Below are 26,900 nucleotides of genomic sequence, written 5' to 3'. Positions count from 1 at the left end.
TGGTGGTGTGTACTTGCGATCCCAGCTACTTGGGAGGTTGAGACAGGAGGACCACTTGAGCCCAGAAATTCAAGGCTACAGTGTATTATAATCGCACCACTGCACTCCAGCCTGGGCAGCAAAGTGAGACCCTGTCTCAAAAAATATTAAAAAGTAACAACCCTAGTGGTTGTCTAGGGGTGTAGATACTTAGGGTCTATCTCTAGACCCCAGACGATGGTTAAACCCTGGAGAAAGATGTAATCCAGAGGAAATTTAGGATTGTTACTGAGAATAGCCTCACACCCTCGCCCCGGCAGGTTGAAATCAGATAGCCTGGCCCTGGGTTAGACTTTGCCTAGCAGGCATCAGACCCTCACCTGCTTGATTAGAGCACCATAGAGCGCTGCTCCTAGCAGGAAAGATGTCCCCAGAGGTCTTGGAGGAATTCCTGGGCCACTTGGTTCCTTGCTATAAACATAGACAGGTCTCTGGGAGCCCCCATCCCGACCCCCAGCGATCAGGGCCTGTGCCCATTTTGTCCTAAGCTGACCGTCTGTGGAGGAACGAGCCAGGCCTCTCAGGCCAGCCACCAGGACTTTGTCTCAAGGGAAGCGGGATGACCTGTATTCAGATCTGTGAATTGCATCTCGAGGACTGGAAAGCACAGTGCGGTGTTAGCTGGGCTTAGGATTGCCTGTTTCTATATTCTGAGGCCTAGTCCCAAAGCGTGATGGCCACAGCCCACCCTTGGGGCTGTCATCTTGGCCTCCTGGTCAATTCTGTGTTGTGTGGTGTTCTTAGGAGTCACCCTGGCTGCATTCTATGCTCTTCTATGATCATTGCTGTGACTTCCCTGCATCTCAGCTGTTTATCTGGACATCTCCAACTATTCGTGTTTCTTTTCTCGTCGTTAGTATAATAGCAACACCTTCACCCTCTCCTGTGCTTCAGAAGATGGTTATCTAGTGAAAAGTGGCGTCTCTCCTTATGTAGTGAGACCAGCATTAGAGTTCTCACCACGTGAACAGGCAGTATGCTGTACACCAGTAGGTCTCAGCTGGTCTTGCTTATCTGGCCTGAGGGTGAAAACATTCTCCTTTTTACACAGAAGGATTTGGGGACATTTTTCTTTGTATAAAACAGGGCCAGTTTTGTCCTCCAGGGGACATTGATAATGCCTGGGACATTTTTGTTGTCACAGCTTGGTGGGGGGCTGCTGACTGCTAGTAGGTAGAGGTCAGATATGCCACTCAGCACACTCCGGTGCCCAGGGCAGCGTCTCCCTGGTGCCCCAGATGTCAAAAGTGCCAAATTTGAGAAACCCTGCTTGGAGATTTGGGGAAAAAATGAGGATAATTATCGCAAACCAAAGCAACAGAAAAGCCCCGCTGGGCCATTCTTAAGATTTTCCTAGTTTCCTAAACACAGATAACCACATGTGTACATAGGTTATGTATTTTTTTTTTTTTTTTTTGAGACACAGTTTCTCTCTTGTTGCCCAGGCTGAAGTGTAATAATGCAATCTCAGCTCACTGCCACCTCTGCCTCCCGGGTTCAAGCAATTCTCCTGTGTCAGCCTCCTGAGTAGCTGGTATTACAGGCATCCACCACCAAACCCAGCTAATTTTTTATATTTTTAGTAGAGATGGGTTTTCACCATGTTGGCTAGGCTGGTCTCAAACTCCTGACCTCAGGTGATCCACCCGCCTCGGCCTCCCAAAGTGCTGGGATTACAGGTGTGGGCCACCATGCTGGGCCCCATAGGTAGATATTGGCATAAAACTTGGCATCTAGACCCCAAGGTCTAGCCCACTCCCCTTCCCCAAGTCTTTAGAAAAACTCCAGTGTCTTTTACTATCTGGGCTTCTTTTTTAGAGGGGAGGTAGATCCACCATAAACATCTAATGTGTGTGTGTGCAGTTTCTCATATATATGTATTGTGACAGCCAGATGTATTAAGGCTTCACAAGGTAAGCACCTACGCTGTGATTAACCGTGTCAGTTTTGTGTGATACGGTCTCTCTGGAATTTCCTTTACATATGGTGACAAGAACAAAGACTGAAAAATGGTTCACAGAGAAACACAGAACATACATGAATCTCAAAATAACCATGTATACCGCTGTAGAGGGAACTGCTTTAGAGGAAGCACACTTCACTGCTGCCCAAATGCCACCATCCATTTATGTTCCTCAGTGTGAACTTTTTTTTTTTTTTTGAGACAGAGTCTCATTTTGTCACCAGGCTGGAGTGCAGCAGTACAATCTCGGCTCACTGCAACCTCCGCCTCCTGGGTCCAAGTGATTCCCCTGCCTTAGCCTCCCGAGTAGCTAGGACTACAGGTGTGTACCACCACACCAGCTAATTTTTTTTTTTTTTTTGTATTTTACTAGAGACTAGAGACGGGGTTTCAGTATGTTAGCCAGGCTGGACTTGAACTCCTGACCTCTTGATTCACCCACCTCAGCCTCCCAAAGTGCTGGGATTACTGGTGTGAGCCACCGCGCCATGCCCAGTGTGAACTTTTATACAAAAATACCTTAAAGCTTATAATGAAGACTCTTTATCGCTTGAGCCCGGGGAGGTCAAGTCTGTAGGGAGCCTGGATCCCACCACTGTACTTACTCTAGCCTGGAGACGGTCAGACCCTGTCTCAAGAAAAAACCATTTACAGTAATCTAGAACACGGACAGTTTCCATGGCTACACAGAGTGGTTCTACACGCTGCTTAAAGGTTTCCAGTTCTTTGCTGGCACTTGCTTCAATAGTTGATAGACACAGGCATCTGGGCTCCTGAAGGAGGCACACGCTCCCGTCAGCGCTATCAGCCAGGGACAGCGCAGACCCCTTCCTCCTCACTCCTCCGCTTGCCAATGTCAGAGACAGTTGTTTTTTTGTTTTGTTTTTTTTTTTTGAGACGGAGTCTTGCTCTGTCGCCCAGGCTGGAGTGCAGTGGCACGATCCCAGCTCACTTCAACCTCCACCTCCTGGGTTCAAGTGATTCTTCTGCCTCAGCCTTCTGAGTAGCTGGAATTACAGGCGCCCACCACCATTCCCAGCTAACTTTTTTTTGCATTTTTTGGTAGAGACAGGGTTTCACCATGTTAGCCAGGATGATCTCGATTTCCGGACCTCATGATCCGCCCGCCTCGGCCTCCCAAAGTGCTGGGATTACGGGCGTGAGCCGCCACGCCCAGCCCCAGAGACCGTTTCTATTGCACCTTTGGGAGAGGATGCTCATGGCACCAAGGGGATAGGGGCCAGGAATGATTGCCAAACATCCTACAATGCATAGGGCAGCATGGCGTTGAAATTCCCCTGCCTCAGAGAAAGAATTTTCCAGCCTTAGTGCCAGTAGAGTCGAGCTTAAGAAACCCTGCTTTAAACCAGGTCCTGGACTCCACGCCTTCTCACAGTGTCATTTTTAAATGGACAAACAGGCCAGAAGGAGGAGGAGAGACTGCTGGGAAGGATGGACTGACTTTCCAGCGGGCGAGGCCGTGTTGCTGGTTCAGTTTCTCCTCTCTCATTGTTGATACTGTAACAACCTCAGTGGGTTCCGGCCAGTTCATCTCTTGGTAAAACCTTTCAGGAACTTGTTGAAAATTGGTTTGGGCTTGAGTGGGAAGCTTGTGAGTTTTTACTTCGTGCTATGGACGGATCGAGAGCCGGAGCTGGGGAAGTTGAATCTGTCTGGAAGAAAGCAGTTAAAGAAGTAGCCATCCGCCCTGGTCCCATCTCTGTGGTCCCCTCCTTTCTGCCTGTGCGACGCCCACTCCCTCAAGAGCCTCCTGGCATCCACGCTCAGCTAGAGTTGGGGAGGTAAGGAGGGTGAGAGGACTCCGCTGGTGAGAGCCGCTCTCAGAAGTTTTCTTGGTATGCGGGGGTGTTGAGCGACGTTGTTTCCAGGCCTAAGCTGCTAACTGGCTTCCTGATAAATCTTGTGGCTGGGCTGTGTGAGATTGAGAGTGTAACTAGGGATAGAGCTGGCAGCTCCCTGGAATGCTGGCCTTTTTTTTTTAGCCTGAAAGAGGGAGAAGGTTTGAGCATTTGAATGGAAAGATTGCTTCAGACTGAGCCAGGAGGAAAACTCCCGAGCTTCACCTCCCATGCGTTGAAATCTGTCTGGTGCTTCTTAGGCCCTGGGTTCATGCCGAGGAGAAAGGAGAGGCCGGGGGCTTGGGAAAGGACCATCTGCTGGGGATCCTGGTCCCCACCTATTGGGTGGCTGTAGGTCTGAGTAAACAGTGTCTGGGAACCGGGCTGGCGTTTCAGAATGTCCGTGATACGGCTTGTTCTGACCTATCTTTATAATTTTTTGATTTTTTGTAGAGACAGTCTCACTATGTTGCTTAGGCCGGAGGCTCCTTAAACCCCACCCTTCCAGGTCTTGAATGCCTGGCCTCAAGTGATTCTCTCTCCTCGTTCTCTCAAACGGCTGGGATTACAGGTGTGAGCCACTGCACCCGGCTTATTTTGGTATTTTAGATTTTGTGTTTTCGAGATGCAGCCTTGTTCTGTCTCCCCTCCCTGGCTGGAGTGCAGTGGCGTGATCTTGGCTCACTGCAACCTCTGCCACCGAGGTTAAGTGATCCTCCTGCCTCAGCCTCCTGAGTAGCTGGGATTACAGGTGCCTGCCACCATGCCCAGCCATTTTTAGTAGAGACAGGGCTTTGCCTTGTTGGCCAGGCTGGTCTCGAACTTCTGACCTCAGGTGATCCACCCGCCTCAGCCTCCGGAAGTGCTGGTATTACAGGTATGAGCCACCGCCTGGCCCTGACCTCTTTTATAAACCCTCGCTTTGCGGGGTTACTCTTGGTTTTCCTATCACGGTGCCTGACCTGTTAAACCATGGGCGTGGAATTGTCTTAAGATCCAAAGACACGGGGTTCATAACCCCTTTGCCTTAGCACAGATAGACACCCTGTGCTGGGAGTGACAGGTGATTCAGAGACCTCTTTGTACGGGCTGACCAGGGCCAGCGTTGGCCATTCAGAGGCTGTGTCCGGGACAAGGCCTGTGAGTCCAGCAGCTGCAGGCTGACCTCCGGAAGCCTCCTCTCCCTCAGGGAGTGCTGGCAGCAGGTGTAGGAAGAGGGTTTGCTTTGTGATGTCCATGTATGATGGAAAGGGGGTTAAGTCCAGTCTTTCAGGAAGCCCCGGTGACTGAGTCCGGGAACGTGTGGCATGTGCTGGTGTGTGCCGTAAGCCACTGGAGCCGGTCGCATGGGGTCCCTGGGCCACCCCTGGAAAGGCGGGACCCACTCTCCCCACTCTGCTGCGTGCTGGCTGGGCTGTGCAGACACAGAAGTTAGACTGCCCTTCCCCTAAAGAAGCTGGAGGCTCCTTACACCCCGCTGCTCCCCGGGCCTGTCTGTGAAACCGGGCTCACCTGGCCCTCTACATAGGGTTGGCCGTTGGTGGCTGTGGGACACGTTGAAACCAAGCAGCATCCTGCGTTTTCCCATTCTTAAACCAGGACCCAAGGGGTCGTCAGACTCCAGTTTCCGCCACCCGCGACTGCTGTACATTAGGCCCCGGAAATCAAGCCAAGGGCTGAAGGTTCGGCCAAAAGCCCGTCTCTGACTCAGACCCCCACGTTCACCAAAGACCAGCTGGGGCTCCGTGGATGCCGACTGCCTGCCTGCTCATCTGGGTGTGTGTTACAGCCCAGCCCTGCAGTACTTAATTATATTCCGGTGCCCCAATAACAGCCTATGAGGTGAGGCATCTCACCCCACTCAGTTGAAGAAATCAAGGGCTGGCACATTTTGAGACCCCAAACCTATCAAGCACACAGAGAACATGACACTGTTCCCCGTGCCCCTGGCTGTCCAGGGTTGGCCGCAGTCGAGTGTGCTGTCTGCCCGAGGCCTGAGCTGGCCGCTGGGCCCCTCAGGGGTCCCTGTGTCTGTTGTATTTTTTCCTCAGAGGAGAAACCTGGGGGTTGAGGCCTATCCCGCTCAGAGCTGCTGGTGTCTCTGTGTCCAGTGGACTTTGATCCAGGCACCTAGGGTTCAGCCAAGCCTTCGTGGCTGCCTCAGCCCTTTTCCTCCTCTGCGATTGTCCCCAGTGTTTTGAAACTGATGTGATCTGGGGAAACGTGTTTAATTTGGAGCTGGCTGCCGGTAGGATTTGGGAGGCAGCCTCAGACAGAGCTTGAAAGAGGAAGGCGGAGCGGCCCTCGTGTCTGCTTTCCAAGCCCCTGAGGTCTCTAAGTGCTGGCGGGGTTGGATGGGGAAGCATTTCAGGCTGCCCGGCCTTTTTGTTTGGGGGGTGGGGTGGGGTGTCCCTGGATGCCTTGCAGCCTGCCTGGAGCTCTCCAGCTCTAATGGCTTTTTAATGTGTGAGCTGAAGGGTCCGGGGCGGACTCTTCTGCTTCTTTTTCAAAACTGCCCCTGGAAAGCAGGATGGAAGAATGTGGCAGCCAGGCTTCCCTCTCCCTGTCCTGTCTGACTCTTCTCCTTCCTCTCTCTCTCTCCTCACTCTTCCCCCGTCTTTCTGTGTCTCTCCTTTCTTCTGCCCTTTCCCCTCTTTCTCTCTCCTCTCCCCGCCTCCTTCCTGTCTCTCTCGCGCCCCCCCCCCCCGTCTTTTGCAGGGATGGATTTGGCAAGCCCTTTTCCTGAGCACTGCAGCTTGGGTACGGTTCTGCTCATTTCCTGTTGAGCAGTACCCAGGGCTCCCTGAACTCAGGCCCCAGGAGGACGGCCCTATCTTTCTTTTCCTCTCTGCTCCTAGAGAAACCTGCTGACCAGGCCCTGAGAGCAGAGTCACGGGGAGACTTCCTCACCACAGCAGGAAAATAGCTGGACCGTTTCCCCCGCCGGACCTGACTCAGCAGTGGTCCGCTGGCCGCCTGGGAGAGGGCTCCTGCCTGGCGCAGGGAGACGAAGCACCCTTTGCGGAGGGTCATGTCTCATGTGACGAAGCCTGTGGGGGGCGGTGGTTATGGTACTCAGCATCCAGACGGCATCGAGGGCATGGGGAGTGGGCTGACTCCCCTCCGCAGGCCGGGAACATGCATCTCCTGTGCCCTGACTTCGGAGTGGTCAGATTCCCGCAGGGAGGCAGGCAGATGGGGGCGATTATTTCGTTGCCTTTGCTACTGGATTATGAGCCATTGCGGCCAGAGCCAGGCATTTCTGCTCTTTGCTGCATCCCCAGGGTTTGCTTTAGTGTCTGGCCTACCCTGGGGAGCCGGGGCGGCCATCCGCTGGGGTGGCCGCCCGTTGGGTCTGTGTGAGCACGCCCTAGAGGAAGAGAAGCGCGGCCCCACCTGGCTTGGGCTACAGTTCAAGCTCTCTCAGGAGGCTTTCAGGAGCTTCTGGAGCCCCCGCCTTGGCCCCAGCTTTAAATGCTACTCTTCCCCTGCATGGGGGGACTCACATAGCTCTGTCCTGCGTGGGTCCCTGTGCTCTCCTGCCTCCTGTTTATGTCGCCGGCCTCTCCTACCTCCCGACCCGGCTCCATTCTCTCCCCACTTCTTGTTTGTGCTGTAACATGTGTTTCTATCTCCCCTCATCCTTGGCATCTTCCAGGGCCACATGTGGGAAGTGAGTTCTCAGCCCCTGGAGCATCTGGCCCCGTGGTCCCCCACCGACACGCTGGTCCTTGTGCGAGCTACTCTACTCTTCTCCCATCAGACGGCCGGGCTGTGCTTGGGCATCTGTGACAGGCCATGGCCTGCTGGGCACTGGCCTGCTGACAAGGTCATCAGAGATGCACCCGGCAGAGGCTGAGTTAGGGGGCTCGTTCTCAGAGTGGGGGGGCTGTCCTCTACAGGGGCCCTGCATTGTTCCTGGTGGTGCCTCAGCAGCAGCCCCTGGTCCCCCGGCCAGGCATCTGACCAGGCCGTGTCAGAGCACCAGGGAACCAGGTAAGGCCTTGGAGAACTCGGTTGGGAACAGGTCCGACTGGTCTGAAGAGCCAACAGCTTAGAGAGTGTTTCATGTGGTTTAGGGTGTGTGTCCAGCTCCAGGGCTGCAGCTGAGAGTCACCTGAACTTGGCCGGGTCAGAGGGGCCTGAGCGTGTCACAGGTGGTCTCTGACCTGGAGCCTGCACGAGCAGGGTCCTGAGGAAGCCGAGCGCGGGCCCCTGCTTTCCCCCTTGATTGAGGCCAGGCCCAAATGCACCTGTTGCTGCCTAGCCGGGCCAGTCTGCTCAGAGTTGGTGGTTCCCTGGCTTGAATTTGTTCCCAAACCAGACCACTCCTGGCCTCCAGAAACCAGCTCTCCAGCCCTATTGGCCATCCTTAGGGCTTTCGCTGTGGCTGGGCCTGGCCACCTGTCCTGCACTCCCTCGCTGGCCTCGCCCAGGTGCTATGGTGACTTCCCTCTGATTGCCACAGTCCACAGTCGGCCCTGCGGCTCCTCCCACTTCTTCCTGTGGACGCCCCCTTCTGTCTTGGAGTCTGCGACGCATCCTGTGCATCCGCCGCCTCTCTCGGTATCTGCCTTCCAAGCCTGGGTCCCCTTTCCCCGCGTTCGGGCAGCCAGCAGCGGTGACGCCCTGAAGCAGCAGGCAGGTTCTCAGCTGCCGCCTGTCCTTCAGCTCGAAGTCTGACTGATTGAGCCTCTTTCCTCTTAAATTGGCTCACTTTGGAAACTTACTTTAGAAGGATTGTGGTACTTTCCTTGCTGTCACTAGCAGTAGTTGGAATAGGCCGGACATGGTGGCTCACGCTTACAGTCTCAGCACTTGGGAGGCCGAGGCGGGTGGATCATGAGGTCAGGAGTTTGAGACCAGCCTGGCCCACGTGGTGAAACCCCGTCTCTACTAAAAATACAAAAATTAGCCTGGTGTGCTGTGCGCATCCGTAGTCTCAGCTACTTGGGAGGCTGAGGCAGGAGAATCGCTTGAACCCAGGAGACCGAGGTTGCAGTGAGCCGACATAGCACCACTGCACTCTATTTCAAACAAAAAAACCCAAACAAACAAAAAACCCAGGAAACCTGGATTTACTGGAATTACAAATACAACAGCAACAAAACAATGGAATAAAATCTTCCTGGCTACCCCACCCTTGAGCCTGAGGTGTGTGCCCTTATGAAAGAGCTGTTCAGGCTGGGCGCGGTGGTTCACACACCTGTAATCCCAGCGCTCGGGAGGCTGAGGCAGGAGGGTCGCTTTAGCCCGGGTGTTCAGGCCCAGTTGGGCAACATGATACCTTGTCTGTACAGAAAATGAAATTAGCCAGTCATAGTGGTGCATGTCTATAGCCCCAGCTACTTGGGAGGCTGAGGTGGGAGGATCACTTGAGTCCAGGAATTCGAGGCTGCTGTGAGCTGTGATCATGCCACTGCCTTTCAGCCTGGGCAACAAAGCAAGACCCTGCCTAAAAAAGAAAAACAGAAAGGTCTATACTTCAGCAGTGCCCACCTGGAAGTTCCTCTTTGTCAGAATCAGAAACACGGAAGGAGAATTGCAGCAGAGGTTTCTCGCCACATGATTCGTGTGCCTTGTGCCTGTGTTAGCTGCCACACCATAGGACACGTGGCCCCGTGGAAGGCACGTTGCCTTTTTCCCTGAGGCCTGCCGCCATGCTGTGTGCATCCTCGTCTCTCTCATAGGACTGGGGGACCCTTCGCGCTAGGATTCAGGCTCAGGAGCAAGGGCTGATGGGCTGTAACGGCCAGGTCCTGAGTGCCTACCGGGAGCAAGGCATGGAGGCTGGAGACCCTGCACTCAGCACTCTCCGGGAGTTACACTCCCAAACATGGCTGGGCACGGTGCCTCACATCTGTAGGGAGGCAGAGGTGGGAGGAGAGCTTGAGTCTGGGACTCTGAGACCTGCCTGGGCAGTGTAGTAAGACCCTGTTATCAAAAAAAAAAAAAGTAAAGAAATTAAAAACGAAAAAAGATGAGTTACCAGACGTCACCTTAGCAGTGAGGCAGATGCCTTCCTCCAGCACGCCCCACCCAGCCCAGCGCGCTGGGAGCAGAACTGCTGACTGATGATTTTGTGGCTGTCGTTTCGGGACTCTGCCTCAGCACTAAGCAGAGGCTCTTATTCTCAGGAAGCCCCTGCGGAAGGAAGCTCTGGGAACTCTCTGCCCCCAACCACCCGCAACCATCCCTTGCCGCCCGCCTCCGTGGGTTGAGGCCCCACGACTGACTCAGGCAGGCATCCATCAGCCTAACAGCCTCACTCATCAGAGTCCCAATTGTTTGAAATGGATGGGCAGCCCCAGCCCTTCAAGGCCAGCCTTTGTGACTCAGAGAGGGCAGCCTAGGGACCTGGGATGGAATTTCTCCATCTCCTGACCCTCGCCCACCCCAGCATAGGGTCCCCTTCATCTCCTCTCCTGAGGCCTCTGACTGTTTTCTCTGAGGTTGGGAATCGTTGCGATTATTTTAGGAAGAAAGAGCAGCCCCAGAACTGCAGAGTGAGTCTCTTGCTTCTTGCTCACTCTCGTCAAGTCAGCATTCCACCCACGAGGAGCCTTGGAGCTCCCAGACCCCCGGCCGAGTGCAGCGTGGGTGTCTGGGAGGTATGTGCTGCCCACCGCAGGGGCTGGCTCAGAGGCTGCTGGAATGCTGCGCTGGGGGTCGTTTTGCTCCCCAGCTTTTACATTTTTATTTCATACTTGCAGAGAGTCATGTGTCTTTTTCCAGTGCTCTGCCATGCCCAGTCTTCCCACAGCAACCTCCCCGGCCAGCACCAGAGAATCCTGCACCTGCCAGCAGGAGGCACCAGTGGGGCCCTCTGTTGAGTGGGGTCCCTGTGGCACCTCTAGACTGGCTGGGGGATCCGTAGTGGGCAGCTGCACAGCCAGGGACGGTCTCTGGGGCCTGGAAGGAAGGGGTGCTACTGGGAGGGAGGGCAGGAGAAGGACCTTCGGTCTACCTGCCACAGTCATGTTTCTGGAGCCCAGGAGTCCCCTTGGCTGTCGGAGGAGCTGGGGGAGTAGCCTCCTTCCAGGAGGGGTTGCCTCTTACTGGGTTCAGAACATGTTCCCCGGGCCGATGTGTGGCACAGGGCACATCCCTTGTTCAGGCACCTCATGAAGGTTGTATCATAAAGGGTTTCAGATACAGAAAGACACCTAAGAATGACCAGCTGATGACCAGGTGCACCCCACCCCACCCCACCCAGATACCAGAGCAGGACAGACACACCTTCACTGAGTGTGGGTTCACGCTGACGTGTGCGGTGTTGCGCCGTCTACACCTCCTGTCGACAGGATCACATGGTTTCTTGTGCTCTACTTTTTTTTTTTTTTCCAGACGGAGTCTCGCTCTGTCACAGTGGCACGATCTCAGCTCACTGCAGCCTCCACCTCCTGTGCTCAAGCCGTTCTTCTGCCTCAGCCTCCCGCGTAGCTGGGATTATAGGCACATGCCACCATGCCCAGCTAATTTTTGTATTTTTAGTAGAGACGGAGTTTCACTGTTTTGGTCAGGCTGGTCTCAAACTACTGACCTTGTGATCTGCCTGCCTTAGCCCCCCAAAGTGCTGGGATTACAGATGTGACCTTTTTTTTTTTTTTTGAGCTGGAGTTTCTTATCACCTAGGCTGGAGTGCAATGGTGCGATCTTGGCTCACTGCAGCCTCCGCCTCCTGGGTTCAAGCAATTCTCCTGTCTCAGCCTCCTGAGTAGCTGGGATTACAGGCGTTTGCCACCACACCTGGTTAATTTTCATATTTTTAGTAGAGATAGAGTTTCACCATGTTGTCTGGGCTCGTCTGGAACTCCTGACCTGAGGTCCTCCGCCTGCCTTGGCCTTCCAAAGTGCTGAGATTACAGGCATGAGCCACCACGCCTGGTCACTTGTACCCTACTTTTTAGGCGGAACACTGCTTGGCTTGTGAGTACTGGTTCACACTGACACAAGGCTCTGCTTGCGTCCACAGCTGCGTGGCTTTCCCCCATGATTATTCCACAGCGTGGCTATCTGTTCTCCAGCCCGTGGGCATTCAGTCTCAAGTTTCTGCGTTTTCACAGACCATGACAGTGAGCAATCCCCTGCGGCACGTGTCCGAGAGCCTTTCCAGGGCGGTACTTTGCTTAATATGACCATCTACTGTAGTGCTTGTTGACTTTGCCCTGAATAGCCACTGCCAGCCTGGGCAACACAGTGAGACCCCGTCTTAAAAAAAATAAAAGAAAAATAGCCACGTAGGTTTCCAGTGGTCCTAGCCTGGAAGAAACAGTGTGCAATTCGCACGGCCGAAAGCCCTGGACCCGAGGCTGGCAGTATCACGTGTTGCGCACTTGTAAAGTGTGTTATTTCAGTTTTCCTCTGCGGCTGTATGTGCCTGGGGGCTTCGACCCGGAAGCCCAGCGGGTGGGGAGGAGGCTCCCAGCTTAGGGTTAGCTCTGTGTGTTCTGGAGCCGGGTGACCGGGGGCCTCCTGCACCGTGAGCTCTGAGGACTTCGCTTCTGCTGGGTGTCCTCACAGACGTAGCTTCCCCACCAGCCTGGAGATTCCTCCAGAGCCGTGTTTTCAGTTTTGCTGTGCGCAGTGAGGCCGTGCTGGCAGACGGCATGTAGCACCCAGCCTAGTCACCGAGGGCAGCTCAGGCCAGCATGCACGACCCGGCCCCATTCCTCACGCGCTCCCTGTGCAGATTCACCTACTTGCTAACCTTGATTTGCAGCTCCAAATCATTCCTTTTGCAGTCGTTTGCAGACAGGTACAGAGAAGCAAAAAATTTGTCACCTGGCACATACGTTCCTAACCGAGGTCAAACAAAGCGACGCTACCTTCTCCCGGCTCCCGACCCCACTGCTGCAAACCGGCATTGGTTTGCGGGCTTTTGATTGGCGCCATGTTTCTCTCATCTTTGTGGATTTTGTTGGTGGTCTCGCTGCTGAGAACGGCCCCCGCATCATGCAACAGCACTGTCTCATGTTCCTCAGTGCTGGGAGGCTGGGATGAGCCTCACGGAGAAACCACGTGTGAGAGCAGCTTTGCTCAGGCAGGAGCGATGCGCTGTGTCCATGAGTTCAATGTGGGTGAGTCACAACAGAGATGAACTAAGGAAGTGCGTAAAGGCCACGCCCAGCGGCTCACGCCTGTCACCTGCGCTTTGAGAGGCCGAGGCAGGAGGATCACCGGAGCCTGGGAGTTTGAGACCAGCATGGGCAACAAAGTGAAACCCCATCTCTACAAAAATACAAAAAAAGAACATTAGCTGGGTGTGGTGATGCATGTCTGTAGTCCCAACTACCCGGGAGACTGAGGCAGCAGGATCCTTTGAGCCTGGGAGGCCAAGGCTGCAGTAGGCTGTGATCACGCCGCTGTACTCCAGCCTGGGCAACAGAGCAAGACCTTGTCTCAAAAAAAAATAGCCAGGCGTAGTGGCTCACGCCTGTCATCCCAGTACTTTGGGAGGCTAAGGCTGGTGGATCACTTGATGTCAGGAGTTCAAGACCAGCCTGGCCAACATGGTGAAACCCGTCTCTACTAAAAATATGAAATTAGCTAGGTGTGGTGATGTGCACTTGTAATCCCGATGACGCGGAGGCTGAGGCTGGAGAATCACTTGAACCTGGGAGGCGGAGGTTGCAGTCAGACAAGATTGCGCCACTTTCTACTGTCCTCCAGCCTGGGTGACAGAGTAAGACTCTCAAAAAAGAAAGAAAGAAAGACCGTTCCCTTACGTAGCAAAGGAGACTTTGCAGATGGAATGAAGGATACGAACCTGGAGGTGGGAGATTGTCCTGGCTTATCCTCGAGGGCCCAGTCTCATCAGAAGGCAGAGCGCCGTCCCCCGCTGTGGTCAGAGGGAGCTGAGACAATCGGAGAGAGAACAGAGGTAGCTGCTGAGGGGCCGGCGCCTGCTAGCTCTGACAGTGGAGGAGGGGGCCGTGAGCCAGTGGATGTGCGTGGCTTCTGGATGCTGGAAAAGGCAGGAAAGCCCTAGAACCCCCAGAAAAGAGTGCAGCTTGCAGTGAGCATCTCGATCTTAGCCCGCTGAGATCTCTGTCAGGGTCTGACCTAGTGAAGACTTTGTGTTGCTTTAATGTATCGTTGAAGACGGGTGTGTGGCTATAAGTCACTAGGTTTGTGGCAATTTGTTATGGTGGCAACAAGAAACTCACAGAGGTCCACACTGTCTAAAGTCTTGTCGTCATTATGGTTTTCAGATAGGCAGCGGGAAGACAGAGAGGGGCAGGGGGAAGACAGAGGGGCAGGGGGAAGACAGGGCAGGGGGGAGACAGGGGGGCGGGGGAAGACAGGGGGGGCAGGGGAAGACGGGCAGGGGGAAGATGGTGGTAGGAGGGAGACAGAGGGGCAGGGGGAAGACGGGGGCAAGGGGAGACAGAGGCGTGGGGGAAGACAGAAGGGCAGGGGAAGACGGGGGCAGTGGGGAAACAGGCAAGGGGGAGACAGTGGCAGGAGGGAGATAGAAGCAGCAGGGAGACAGAGGCAGCGGGGAGACAGAGAGGGGCAGGGGGGAGACAGAGACAGGGAAGGAGACAGGAAGGGGAGAGACGGAGGGAGCGGGGAGGCAGAGAGAGGCAGTGGGGAGACAGAGTCAGTGGGGAGATGGCGGGGCCGGCCGGGAGGAGACAGAAGCAGTGGGGGACAGGGGCAAGGAGGAGACAGAGGTGGGGGATACAGGCAGGGAGGAGACGGGCAGCGGGGAGACAGGCGGAGACAGAGGCAGGGGAGGAGACGGAGGGGCAGGGGGGAGGCAAGGGCAGGGGGGAGACAGAGAGGGGCAGTGGGGAGACAGAGTTGTTTTGTCCTGTGTTAGCTCTTATCCCTGAAATCAACAAGAAAATTGGACCGATTGACTTTGCCAGGTTGGCTTCAGGTGCCCTGCAAAGAGCTGGGTTCCATCCAGCCTTCCTTGGTTGTGATGCTCCGTAGAACTAATCTTCAACTCCACAGAAGTTGTACCCTGGTCTCTGGATTCCCACCTTGGTGACTTAAAAGCTAGTGGACTAACAGAAAATTTGGTCCCCGGCCGGGTGCGATGGCTCATGCCTGTAATCCCAGTACTTTGGGAGGCTGAGGTGGGCGGATCACAAAGTCAAGAGATAGAGACCATCCTGGCCAACGTGGTGAAACCCCGTCTCTACTAAAAACACGAAAAATTGGCCAGGCGTGGTGGTGCTCACCTGTAGTCCCAGCTACTTGGGAGGCTGAGGCAGGAGAATTGCTTGAACCCGGGAGATGGAGGTTGCAGTGAGCTGAGATTGAGCCACTGTACTCCAGCCTGGCAACAGAGTGACACTCCATCTCAAAAGAAAAGAAAAGAAAAGAAACGTTGATTGCCATTATTTAACTTGGATTTTGAAAACTGGTCACTCATTCAGGTTTTCACAGAACATACTATTGTTCTTCTAAGCCCGAGGGTGCCATGCACCCCGGAGACACCAGTGCAGATCGTGTTCAGAACCGCCGACTGTCCTGCAGACCATTGACAGTTCCTGAGTTTGGCAGCGTGTTTTTTCTGATCCAGGAGCCTGGAGCCCACACCAGATGCCTGCCCATGACGCCCTCCCACATCTTCAAAACGGGCACTTCTGAGCCTTGTCCTGGGCTGCTGTTTCCAGGCCAGCCTCCCTGCTACAGGCCCTGTGTCTCCCTTCCTGCCTTTTCTCATGCCGTGCCTATCTCTCCTGCATGTGCCCAGATCCCACCCATCCTTCAAAGCCCCGTCCACGGCTGCCTCCTTTGTTGCTCGCCCTGGCTCACTCCCTGCAGGCCTCCTATTTTAGGGCTCTCTTCCTGTGTGTGTGTGAGCCTGCGTTATGTGTCTCTCTTTTTCCACTGTACCTGGCCCAGATAAATATTCACTGAACTTGACTGGGACGTCAGTGATGGCTCCAGACCAGGGCTCTGAAGGATGGGTAGAATTTGGATGTAGAAAGAAGTGAGGAAAGGAGCGAGCATTTCCGGTGCAGGGAGAGAGCCCTGCCCTGGCATCCCCTAGGCGGGTGTTGGAGGGAGGGCCCCAGCAGCGTGGGTCTGCCCTGCCCTATCCTTCCCCTCCATCCTGAGCCCAGGCACCATCCTTGGGACCAGTCCTTCCAGCGGAGTGGGAGCCGCCATGGGTGCTGGGAGGAGCCTGGCTACCAGACCACGATGGCAGGGCGGGAGAAATTTGAGTATTCTTACTGCTTGTAGCTCAGGAAGTGGCAGCACCAGTCCCTTGTCCTCTGGGGCGATGACAGTAGAAAAGCAAGACCTGGGATAAGGGCAACGGGCCCGGGAGGCAGGGCTGCTTCCCCACAAAATCCAAGTAAGCACAGGCAGGGCTGCAGCTCGCTTTGTGTTGGCGTCACAGTCACGGCCACAGGCTCTCTCGTGCACAGGGCATGTTCTCAAAGGCAGGGGAGAGCGTGGGTGTGCAGAGGTGGAGGGAGGGCAGGACATCCTCAGGGAAGGACTCGCATTCACCACAGGCCAGGCAGGAAGTCAGGTGCTGGGGGGTCAGGATGGGCAGCGAGGCCGTGCTCCCAGCTGGTAGGAAGGCAGGAATGCAGGTCGACTGGGAAACAGGAGAGGGGGCACAGAGGCTGTGGTAGCTGCCTGGGCTGTGACACAGTAGCTGTGAGTCAGGGACGGGGGCAATTTTCTACCAATCTTAAGTCGAGTCATTTCTCTCTTGGTTCTTTGCTTCTTTTTTTTCTCCTTTTTAAGTTTTTATTTTTTGAGACGAAGTTTTTGCTCTTGTCGCCCAGGCTGGAGTACAGTGGTACGATCTTGGCTCACTGCAACCTCCACTTTCTGGGTTCAAGCAATTCTCCTGCCTCAGCCTCCTGAGGAGCTGGGATTACAGACGCGCACCACCAAGCCCGGCTGATTTTGTATTATTAGTAGAGACAGGGTTTTACCATGTTGGCCAGGCTGGTCTTGAACCCCCAATCTCAGGTGATTTGCCTGCCTCAGCATCCTAAAGTGCTGGGATTATAGGCATGAGCCACCAAGCCCAGCGGTCCTTTGCATCTTTTCCCCACCCCTGCCCCCCAGTAGAACCTCCGAATTGTGTGTCACGGCCATCGACAAGTACATCCAGTGCCGTGAGCCTTTCCAAACCAGGACTTGACCGCAGCTGATGTGGGGGCGCTCTGGGCACAGCACAAAAGTTCGTGCACATTCAGCCAGCTGTTGACACAGTTTTTCCTGGTGTGTGCTGTCCTGTGAGTGCCTCACCAGGTCCCTTGGGGGTGGGTGTGACTCAGAGAAGGCGTGTTCCTTTTCTCCTTAAAGAAGGGCCTGCTTGAAGCCTCTTACTCCAGAAAAACTGGGCACAGAAGCTGCGTTGCAGGGTGGAGGTGAAACCCCTGGCCAGTCCCACACCCGTCATTCCTTGGGACTCAGTTGCCTGGCACACAGTAGCCTAGGATCGTGGGGTGGCATGTGGTTTCTAAAGCACGTCCATGCCTGAGGCTTATGGTATGTCACCTGTCGTCACCTGCTTTACAGTTGAGGAAACTGAGGCTCGGAGGGGTTTGCATTTCTGCTCAAGAGTCAGAGCCCGAGTGGCAGAGCTGGAACCACATCCAGTCCTGGTGCCGCCCATTGGGCACCCTCACCCCGAGTCAGCCCGCTGCCTCTTGCGGCCCCTCGGGTGCACCTTTGCTCTCCTGTGTTACTGCCACACCTGAGGGCAGGGCCGCTTCTTATTTATTTGTCATTTCAACCATTAGTATTTATTATTTTGACAGATACTCAGTGCTGCCTCTGCCAGCCCTGTCCCCGTGCCCAGCCATGCTGGCAGGAAACTGGTATTTGAGAACGGGGAACTTGGGGTGGGTTTGTGACGAGAGCCTATCCTGAGTGGTGTTCCTCCAAGGATGATAAGCCACAGCGGGACAGAAGGGGCCCTGGGAGGCAGGCTGCAATCGCCCGAACCTCCCAGGCCCGGGACCCAGGTGCATGCTGTCCCTGGGACACGAACGTGAGTCTTCAGAGAGATGAGGCTGCAGTCGCCTTGCTGCAGGGGAGGTGGTACAGGGACTCAGGACATTTGCCCCCTTCCTCTGCCAAAGCCGTGGTCAGCGATTATGAGATTCCCAGCTCTGGGTTTCCACCACCAATGTCACTGTGTAAGGAGTAGGTGGTGCCTCTGAGCAGTCGGGGGACCCATGCGCCAGAGCCAGTGCATGTGACCCAGCGCTGGGACAGGAGTATCCATTGCTAGGTGACAGATGCTGGCATCTAACACTCGCAGAGGGCCCCAGTACACAGATGTGGCCCCACCTCAGCTCCCCCTGCCCTGCCCCATGCCGCCTGGGATTACTTCCTGCCTGGGTGCTTTCAGTAGCCGCATCTCAGAAAACCAGTCTTGGTGACTGTGGGCCACCAGGGGCATGAATCACCTGCCACCCAGAGCCTGGTGTCCCTGTGCAGGTGTGCCAGGTGGGCAGTGGAAACAGGTGAAGGCACATTCTTTAGTGCCCACTCACAGCTCTGCCCGCCCGCCACACTTTCTAGAGAACCTTAGCGCTCTCCTCCCCTCCAGCAGCCAGGCAGGGATTTAGATGGTTTCTGTTTGGCCTCCCGTGCCTGCCTCTCCAGTGTCCTGTCAGCCTAGACCTCAGACTTGCCGCTGTCCCCAGGTGTCATCCTGGATAAGGAACTGCCCAACTGTGGGAGCTGGGTCCCCAGGATGCAAGTCAGGCTCAGCCTGCCTGGCCCACGTTTTGTGATTCGCAACTTTTCCCAGCCCTGCAGCTCTCTGGGGAGGGAGTCAGATCCTGGCTGGGAATGGGCCTGGCGGCCTCCAGCAGCATCAGCCCAGGTGAACTGCCCACGAGCCACAAAAAGGAAGGTGGTGGGAGGAGTGTCATCTGGCCACCTTGCGAGTCACTGCTGGGAGTTGCTGCCCCCAGAGCTCAGCCGCTGTCAAGGGGTGGGATGTAGTGAGGACCCTCAAGAGGTTGCCGGGGGTCCTTCATTCTAGGGCGCTAAGTAGCGGCAAGTGCTTCCTTTGTCCTGAGCTCAGGGCAGCAGGGGGTCCACAGACAAGCAGGAGGAATGTGGGACTGTGTGAGGAAGAGGGAAGTGGGGGCAGGGCGGTCTTGCAGCCCTGGGGACATTTGGATGGACAGAGGCCTGGTGCTAAGACCCAGTGTGGGAAGACCAGGGAGGTGCAGTGAGGGAGAAGGAATAGTGAGAGCAAAGGCTCCGAGGTGGGGCGGGTGGGCCCGGGCAGGTGGGGATATAAGACGCGGTGTGAAGGGGCAGGGGCTTGAGAGAGGAGGCACTACTGGTGTGATGGGAGAGGGTGAGGAGGCCGCTGATAGAGGGAGGGCCAGTTAGGAGGGCTCCCTGTGGGAGGAGGCTTCTCATTAGTCCTTTAGAAACGGAAGGGTCATAGAGACCCTGGAGAAGAGCTCTGGGCTTTCAGGCCAGCCGCCTCAGCTTTGGGGGCATGGAGGGAACTCATGGCCCCTCGCTGAGGGTCACTGTGGCCCATTTCCAGCCTCTTTCTGCAGGGCTGTGCGTTGCCTCAGCCCCGCTGTTGATGAAGGATTCATTGTTAAGGCTGCCTTATGGCTCCTGTGCACGCGCTGACGCGGATCCTCCATGCTGCCCCCTCAGGAACACCAGCCTGCGCTTGGGGCTGCTGGCAGGGTATTTTCCTGCCAGGCAGAGTCTCAGGGGATTTATCACCTCATTTATTTTGGGTTGGTTTTTTCCTTTTATAAGGTTTCATGGGAAACTGATTTTACCAGTTGTATGTCACACAGCCCTCCTGCCTGGTCCCCAAGCTGAGAAATGAGGATGCATGACTCACGAGGGCTGACATCCCTGTGATGCGTTTGCTCCGGCTAGAGCTCCGGGTGTGGTTTGTCCCTAGGAGAGCAGCCTTGAGCACTCACTGGCATCTCCGTGCTTGGGTGAAACCCTGTGCAGGGGTACGGGGGGAGCATGTGTCCCACATGGCTGAGCCCCTTGGTCTGCAGGCCTGTCCTCCCGGCTCCTGGGAAGGCAGCGTGAGCTACCGGCTCCCACCGCGCCTGCTCCCAGTCTCCTCACCCGGTCCTGGGGCTCTGCCTCTCCCCTTCCACCTGCCCCAACTGCATTCCAGGCAGAGCCAGGGTCAGTGAGGCCGAGCAGTGGGGATCCCTTGACCTCCATAGGCACCCCTGCTGTCTGGCCTTTGGCCGGGCACATCCCTCCTGGGCCCTTAGCTGTCCTATTATCAAGTGGAGACATCTGCCCAGAGGCGGCAGCTGGGCCAGGTGAGGGCTGGAGGGCTCTGCGGGGTTGGCCTCGCGCCACAGACAGTAGGTGTCAGCTTTCCATGGCAGAGGGCACCCCTCTTCCCCCACGCATCAAGGGGCAGGTGGTTCCTGTGGGTGCCCGAGGGGAGCGGGGCGGGTTCAGTGCTGGGCAGACCGGCAGTGGTGATGGCAGCCCCAGGGCTGCTGGTCATTCGAGCTGAGCCCAGGCCAGCGCTCGCCTTTACCAGACAGGAGATGGGGCTGCTCTGAGAGGAACTGGGATGGAGAACTTGGGTGGCTGGGCCCAGCTCACTGCCCTGCCACCATGTGTCGTTAGGGCGTGTGGACTGTGGCTTCTGCCATATGGGCTGTGAGGGAGCCCCCATCAGTGGGCAGCGCTGGCCACCTGGGCCCCACATGGCCCCCTAGTGCAGCCTCCCCCACACCCATGTGGAGCTGGGCCACGCAGGGTGTGTCCGAGGCAGGAGTTTGCAAGGACTGCTGAGTCACCTCAGGGAGGAGGCCCTTCCCTCAGCCGGGACCCAGGTGCCTTCCAGCCTTGTTGAAGCTGGGGCTGGATCTGCAGGGAAAGGCCCTGGGCGACCACCCAAGTCCGCCGACCCCTTACTTCCCGTTCACAGCCTCGTGCTCAGATTCCCTGGCCCTCATCTCAGAGTCCTGAACCGCAGCACAACGTCGTCATCTAGGAGGCAAGGGAGGGGCTGGGGTGTGGGGCCCTGACCAAGAGCGTAACATTCATGGGTGTCTGCCGAGTGCCAGGCACTGCCCGGGTATAGAAGCAATGAGAAGGCCAGTGGGGGTGTCCCGAGGGCGACTTGGTATGGGGCAGGGGCTGGCCATGGCAGAGAGCAAGGGGCGGCCACATGCTCTAGGGACTGGCCTGCGACTTGACTTGGAATGAGGGGAAAGACCTTGAGCCCCCACGCTCAAGAAATGCAGAAGTGGAGGCCCAGGGATCAGGCCAGAGCCAAGGGAGACGGCAGGGGAGAGGCTGGGCTGCCAGGTCATGGCACTCCTGGGAAGGCCTTTCAGTGCAGATGAGGACCGAGAGGCCAGGGAGGAGGCTGGCTGGGGAGAAACGCTGATCGCCCCTGCTAGGGCGGATGGGCCAGGTTCAGGTCGGTAGAGGCCATCTGGGACTTAGGTCCCTTGCAGAGTTGCTTGGGGTTTAAGGTCAGCAGCCAGAGCCAGAGGCCTCATCAGAAAGGCGGTGCGGGCTGGACCCTTGCTGGTGACTTTGCTGTCAGCACAGGAGGGGGTTGTCTGACCCTGAGGCTGCCTTCACCATCATAGACCAGGGCTGGCTGGCCCCTTTCTGTCTCGGGGTGCTGACAGCTGCGTCCTCGACCCTCCCAGCAGCCCTGTTGTGGCTGCTGCTGAGCTATTCCCTTCTGTGACCATCGGCACTTCCGTCTGGGTGACTTCTTTCTGGTGACTGATTCGCCAGTTCCCCTGACGTGTCAGCCTCAGACTCTTGGATGGGGCCCCAGGTGACTTCTGGAGGATTTCTCTTGCCTAAGGTTTTTTCTCCCCCGCATTGTCATGTACCAGGCAGGAGAGCAGTGGCTGTGACTTCAAATGGCATAGGCTCACTGCTGCACGCACAGCAAAGCATTTACCTCCCTCTGCCAATCTGGGAGTCCTTTCTTCAGCTCTGAGAGCCAGGAGCCAGGCAGAGCAGGGTGCAGGCAGCCTGAGAGGTGGCATGAATGGCCAGCACCACAGGTGGCAGAAATGCCCCCCCACCCAGGCGATTTATAAATTGCAGTCGCAGGGCCTGACCACAGCCCCCAGGGCCCAGGTCTCCTTCCCTACCATGGCATCCAGTCCCACCTCTGGCCAGGAAGTCTGTGGCAGGCCTGTCCCCACAGCCCAGGGGCTGTGGGGAACCTGGGCTCTCAGGGAGCCCCCTGCAGCCTGGCCTGAGGCAGATCCCATTCTGGTACCAATCCGGAGCCAGTATCTCGGCCGCCAGCCCCCAGGCCCAAGGTACTGTCCTTCTGGCTGAGAGGATGCCTGGGGCTTCCAAAGCCACTGTCCTTTTGCTGCCAGAGCTTAATTCCCAAAGGAGCCCTTGACCTGCCACAGAGAGTCTGTGGCTGTCCCCAGTGCCCAGTCTGGCCATGGTGGCGGCATCTGGTTTGGGGTTTCCATGGGAAAACGACTTCAGAAACTTTGTCCTCATTCATTGTTTTCAGCAACTCCGTTCCCAAAGGCTGCTTTTTAAAAACCATTCAGACTCGATGGATAGGAGGGGATATCTCTGCTGAGAGGTTGGAGGCTCGAAGGACAGTGGCAGATCAGGGCTTTCTGAACTCTTGGACACTGAAGGGAGCCTGGCTGTTGGGATCCTCAGTGGACCAGTCAGCCCCGAGGTTTTACAAGAGCTCCGGGGGGTGAGGTCTCTCCCTGGTGGGCAGAGCCTCCTTCCATCTTCCCTTGGGTTGGGGAGTGGGTTTCTGGCATCTGATTCCTCACCACTGGGCTGTGAGGGTCGCCTGGCACCGGTGGTGCTCCTGTGGCCTCCTCCCACTGCGCCTCTCCCTCCCGCTCCTGGCCTCCTCCCACTGCGCCTCTCCCTCCCCCTCCTGGCCTCCTCCCTGTGAATGTTCAGGAATGAAGGCTCCTGCTTTTCATCTGGGGATGCCCTGCAGGCTCCCAGACCTGGAGTGCCACCCCCACCCCTGTCCACCACCCAGTCCAAGTCCCAGACCTGGAGTCCCCAGGCCACAAACCCACCCACGCCCCAGACCCAGTTTCCAGGCTACAACCCCGTCCATGCCCCAGACCTGGAGCCCCCAGGCCACAACCCCATCCACATCCCAGACCTGGAGCCCCCAGGCCACAACCCCATCCACATCCCAGACCTAGAGCCCCCAGGCCACAACCGCGTCCATGTCGGGCGTTTCCTCTCACGGGAAAGCTCAGAGCTGCCTGTAGCCTGCTAACCTCTGTTAGGTGAGCTTTCATAGTCAGTGCATGAGGGCCTCAGGTCTGGAGAGTCCCCAGCCACTGGGGCCACTGAAGGTTTCCAGCAAGGACAGAACAGGAAGCCCCCGGTGGCTGGTCACCTGCATGCCACCTTCCCAGAAGTCCACATCCCCTGCCCTTCCAGAAAGCATCCAGCGTCTGCGGGTGTCACCGAGGCAGGAGACTGGGAGCACGGGTGGAAAGGAGCCACGAAGGCCAGTGGCTTCCTGTGCTGCCAGGCAGCAGGCTGCCTCCAGGCTGTGCGCATCTTGGACTTCCTGACCATGGGAAAGAGGCTGCAGTGGCCCTGCGGAGGGTCCCTGTGTTTGGGCAGTGGCTCCCAGGTGCTGGGCCAGCAGGCAGGGGCGCTACATTTGGAAAGGGGCTCAGAGACACAGTTACAGTATATCCTCATCCCTTGCCCTGGCCCCCGCCCTTGCCCCATGTCAGGGCTTTCCCCATGCCCCAGGGATCCTTGCGTCCCTGCCCGGAGCCTCCACCCTGACCCCACACTCCAGCTGTTCTGCACACAGGTCCACTCAGGACTGTGCTGCTCCTGCAGCCCTACCCCGCTTCACCCTGTTCCATGGCCAGCCGGACCTGGAACGCTGCTGCAGCGTTGGAGCTGCGCCCACTGTGGAGGGGCTGGGCACGCTCCTCCTCCACATCCCCTCAGCTTCCTCCATGTGCCTGGCATGATGGCTGGCACATGGGACTGTGAACAGTGGCTCTTGTTCCATGTGTCTTGCCTGCCCCGTCCCTGGTCCTGTAGGGTGGCTGGGCCTGGACCCCTATTGTGGTCTCCAGCTCCCCAACCCATGTTCTGTCCTGGGGTTGTTGTCCCCAAGTCCTGTAAAGATTCGGCCTTGGCCAGGCACACTGTGTCACACCTGCAGTCCTAGCACTTCAGGAGGCTGGGGCAGGAGGATTGCTTGAGGCCAGGAGTTTGAGACCAGCCTGGACAACATAATAAGACCCTGTCTCTTTTACAAACAAAACACAAAAGACTAGCCTTGTCCCAGGTATTTGCTGTGGTTGACCAGCTGTGTCCACCTGCCACTTCTCTACCCTGTGCCTGGCACTGGGGGAGGCCCCTATGGTCTGTGCTCTCACACATGCCGTTGAGGAGGGATGCAGGGAGGGACGAGGAGGTGGCTCTGTAGCACAGGGTGGGCAGCACCATAGTACCACCTACGCCGATAGGCAGGTGGACGCCAGCCAGAGATCTACTCCCCAGCTGAGGGAGGACAGGTGACCTCTGCTGCAAACCTGGAAGTTCTGGAGTGCCACAGCATGACTCTGGTGAGAACTGAGGACCCCGGGGCTGACCCTCTACAGGCAGATGTGGCACACCCCTGCAGGCCAGCTGCGGCAGCCCTCCCCCGCCCTCCCCCATGCTGGCTTTCTTCTTTAAAAGAAGAAAAAAAAAATCTGTTAATTCATCAGAACAAATTGTCCACTGGGGCATCGAGCCCGAGACGGGCGTGTGTGTTCGATGCCGTACGGATCGGGTTTCCCCGCTGAGATGTTTGAATCCTAAGGCCGTCCATTGGCAGCAGCCAGCTGGGTTTGGAATTTTCCTTCTGCTCCTGCCAAGTGGCCGCCACAGCTGTGCCTTCCGGGTGCAGGGCAGCTGCCCACACCCCTCAGGGTAAAACCTGGGGTTCTCCTGCCCTCCCCAGCCCTGCCCTGGCTCTCAGTCCACAGCTCTTCACAGTTTCCCACCAGGCATTCTCTGTTCTTCTGTGTGTCGCATCCCTGGCTCCCCTCCAGAAAGAGCCAAAGGCCTAAACCCTAACGAACGCCAGGCTTCAAAGGAATAGCCCCTTTCTCCCCAGGAGACAGGTGTCCTGTGCTCTGGGGTGGAACCCCATCTTCGTGTTCAGCTCGCTCGCTTCGTAGGTTCCTGGCTCACAGGTGACAGAGTCAGGCCCAGGCAGAAAATGCATGTGGTGGGTACAGGTAGGATGCGTGAGCATGGAGTGGGCAGGCCTCCGCTGGGCACCTCTGGGCAAAAACCCAAAAGACTATGAGCCAGTCTTGCCAAACCCTGGGGAAGTATCTGGCAGGCAACAGTGGGTTCCTTCCCAAGGCCACTGCCAGGCTTGACAGCCGGGGCCTCTCCCATAGTGACTTCTCAGCGCTGGTCCTCACCTGGCAGGGTTAGCGAAGCCCCATGTCCCCTTGCTCCAGGAGGGGACATGTCACAGCCTCTGCGGGAGGCCAGCCAGCACCTGAGGCAAAGGCAGTCTTGGAGAGTGTTCCCTCTTGGGCTCAGCCTATGTTTGTACCAGGACTGGGGAGAGGAGGTGCTGGTGTGGCTCTCAGGATGGCAGCCCTCGTAGGGCTCGAGGCTGGTCACTTGGGGTCTGCAGCTGGTGCTCTGACCCCGTCCAGGTGGGGCCATGCAGGAGAGTGGGCAGCAGTCACCCCCTGACCTGCCACCCCAAAGCAGACTTGGTCAGTGGGGGATGGTTTCAAACTTGAGCCCTGTTGGGACCCTGGCTATGGAGTGGCCCCATTATTTTCCTGTTTCCTCTCATGCAGGGTGGGAACACGAGGCGAACCTTGCGGGTGTGGGGAGACTGATGTGCAGAGCTGTCATTACCACTGCTGAGTCCGCTGCACTCATCCAGGCTCAGAATCAGCCTGCAGAGTCTCCCTTGGCAGGACGCTGGGATCACGGCCTCAGTCCTCCCTTCCCGAGGGCAGGGTCTCTAACGCGGAGGCATCGGGGCTGGCTGCCCGTCCCACAATGGGCAGCTCTCGCCTGGCACCAGGGTTAGGAGCACCTACTCCTGACCCAGGAGATGCTCTCTGGTGAGCCCCCGTGGAGCCCGGTTCTGCTGCAGACAGATGGGGGGGGCTCGGTCCCCCATCCTTGGTAGTGCTGGTGTGGAGGCTGCAGTGGGCAGGGCCCCGGCGGCGGGAGCCCACGCCTGGTTTCCGTGCTGGTGGCCGGCGTTGCACTGGCCCAGTGCTTTGCTTTTCCCGTGTTTCCCTCGTGGCTGCTCATCCCTGGGTCCATCTGTGCCAGCCTCTAGCTCGTGAGCCTTGGAGAGAGGTGACCTTAAAGGGTCACTTCCCCTGCCCAGTGCCTGCCCCATGGGGGACCATCAGTCGCCACGAGGGACTTGGCTGGAGCCGAGCAGAGAGACCTGGGTAGTTGGGGCACAGCTTCCTGGGTGTCAGGGGTACAAGGAAGCAGGGGGCTATGGGGGCTCAGGAAATGCTCCTGGGGCTTAGGAAGGCAGGGTCCTGGATTCCCAGGTGAGATGGGCAGATGGGGCTGGGGTTGGAACCAGAGGCCACCAGGTGAGTCCCCAGCCCCTCCCCTCAGAAGCAGGATGTGGTCCCCGCTGTCAGGGCCTGTCTTCCTGCCCTATGTGAGGTGGGGGGCTGGGGAAGGGCCGAGACAGAGCCGCTCCTGCCAGCCCACACACCATGTCCCGCCTGGGCAGGTCTTGGGCCTGGAAGGCGCGGCTTCTTGACCCAGCGGCTTCAGTTCTCCTCCCGGCTTCCCAGAAGGGTCGTCTCGCATCAGCCACTCATTTCCCTCTCTGGCAGCCACTAGCTCTGAGCATGTCTTTTTCTTGCCACAATCTAAAGAACTGAAACTGTCCCAAGAAATAGAGTGGAACACCCCAAAAACACCTAGGGAGGTAGGCTCCTTCCTCCTAACGCCTTCAGTGAAATGGAGGGCAGCCCCACTCTCCTGCCTCACGAGGGCCACTTCCTGCTTCCTTCCCGCCTCTCATCTGTGCCACGGTCCCCTCCTGGGCCCAGAGCCCA

General features: G+C 56.9%; 1 protein-coding gene and 1 long non-coding RNA gene across 3 annotated transcripts in view; both read left to right on the top strand.

Annotated features, from left to right (window-relative positions):
* SH3GL1 (SH3 domain containing GRB2 like 1, endophilin A2) overlaps positions 1-26,900 on the top strand; it is a 39,011-nt gene that overhangs the window by 3,235 nt on the left and 8,876 nt on the right. Inside the window, exon 1 of one of the 2 annotated variants that reach the window (XM_078361562.1) lies at positions 3,462-3,804. The exons of the other annotated variant lie outside the window; for it this stretch is intronic. The gene's annotated coding sequence lies outside the window, so the exon portion shown is untranslated. Of the gene's footprint in view, positions 1-3,461; positions 3,805-26,900 lie in introns of those variants that run through there. 2 annotated transcript variants of the gene reach the window in all.
* On the top strand, positions 11,831-13,567 carry LOC144580910 (uncharacterized). The gene is made up of 2 exons (XR_013531254.1): positions 11,831-11,936; positions 12,606-13,567. It is a non-coding gene; the product is annotated as an uncharacterized LOC144580910 (long non-coding RNA).

The sequence above is a fragment of the Callithrix jacchus genome, chromosome 22 (assembly GCF_049354715.1).
Source record: "Callithrix jacchus isolate 240 chromosome 22, calJac240_pri, whole genome shotgun sequence".
NCBI lineage: Eukaryota > Metazoa > Chordata > Mammalia > Primates > Cebidae > Callithrix > Callithrix jacchus.
Note: the sequence above shows the minus strand (reverse complement) of the source record. Positions and strands in the feature narration are given on the sequence as shown.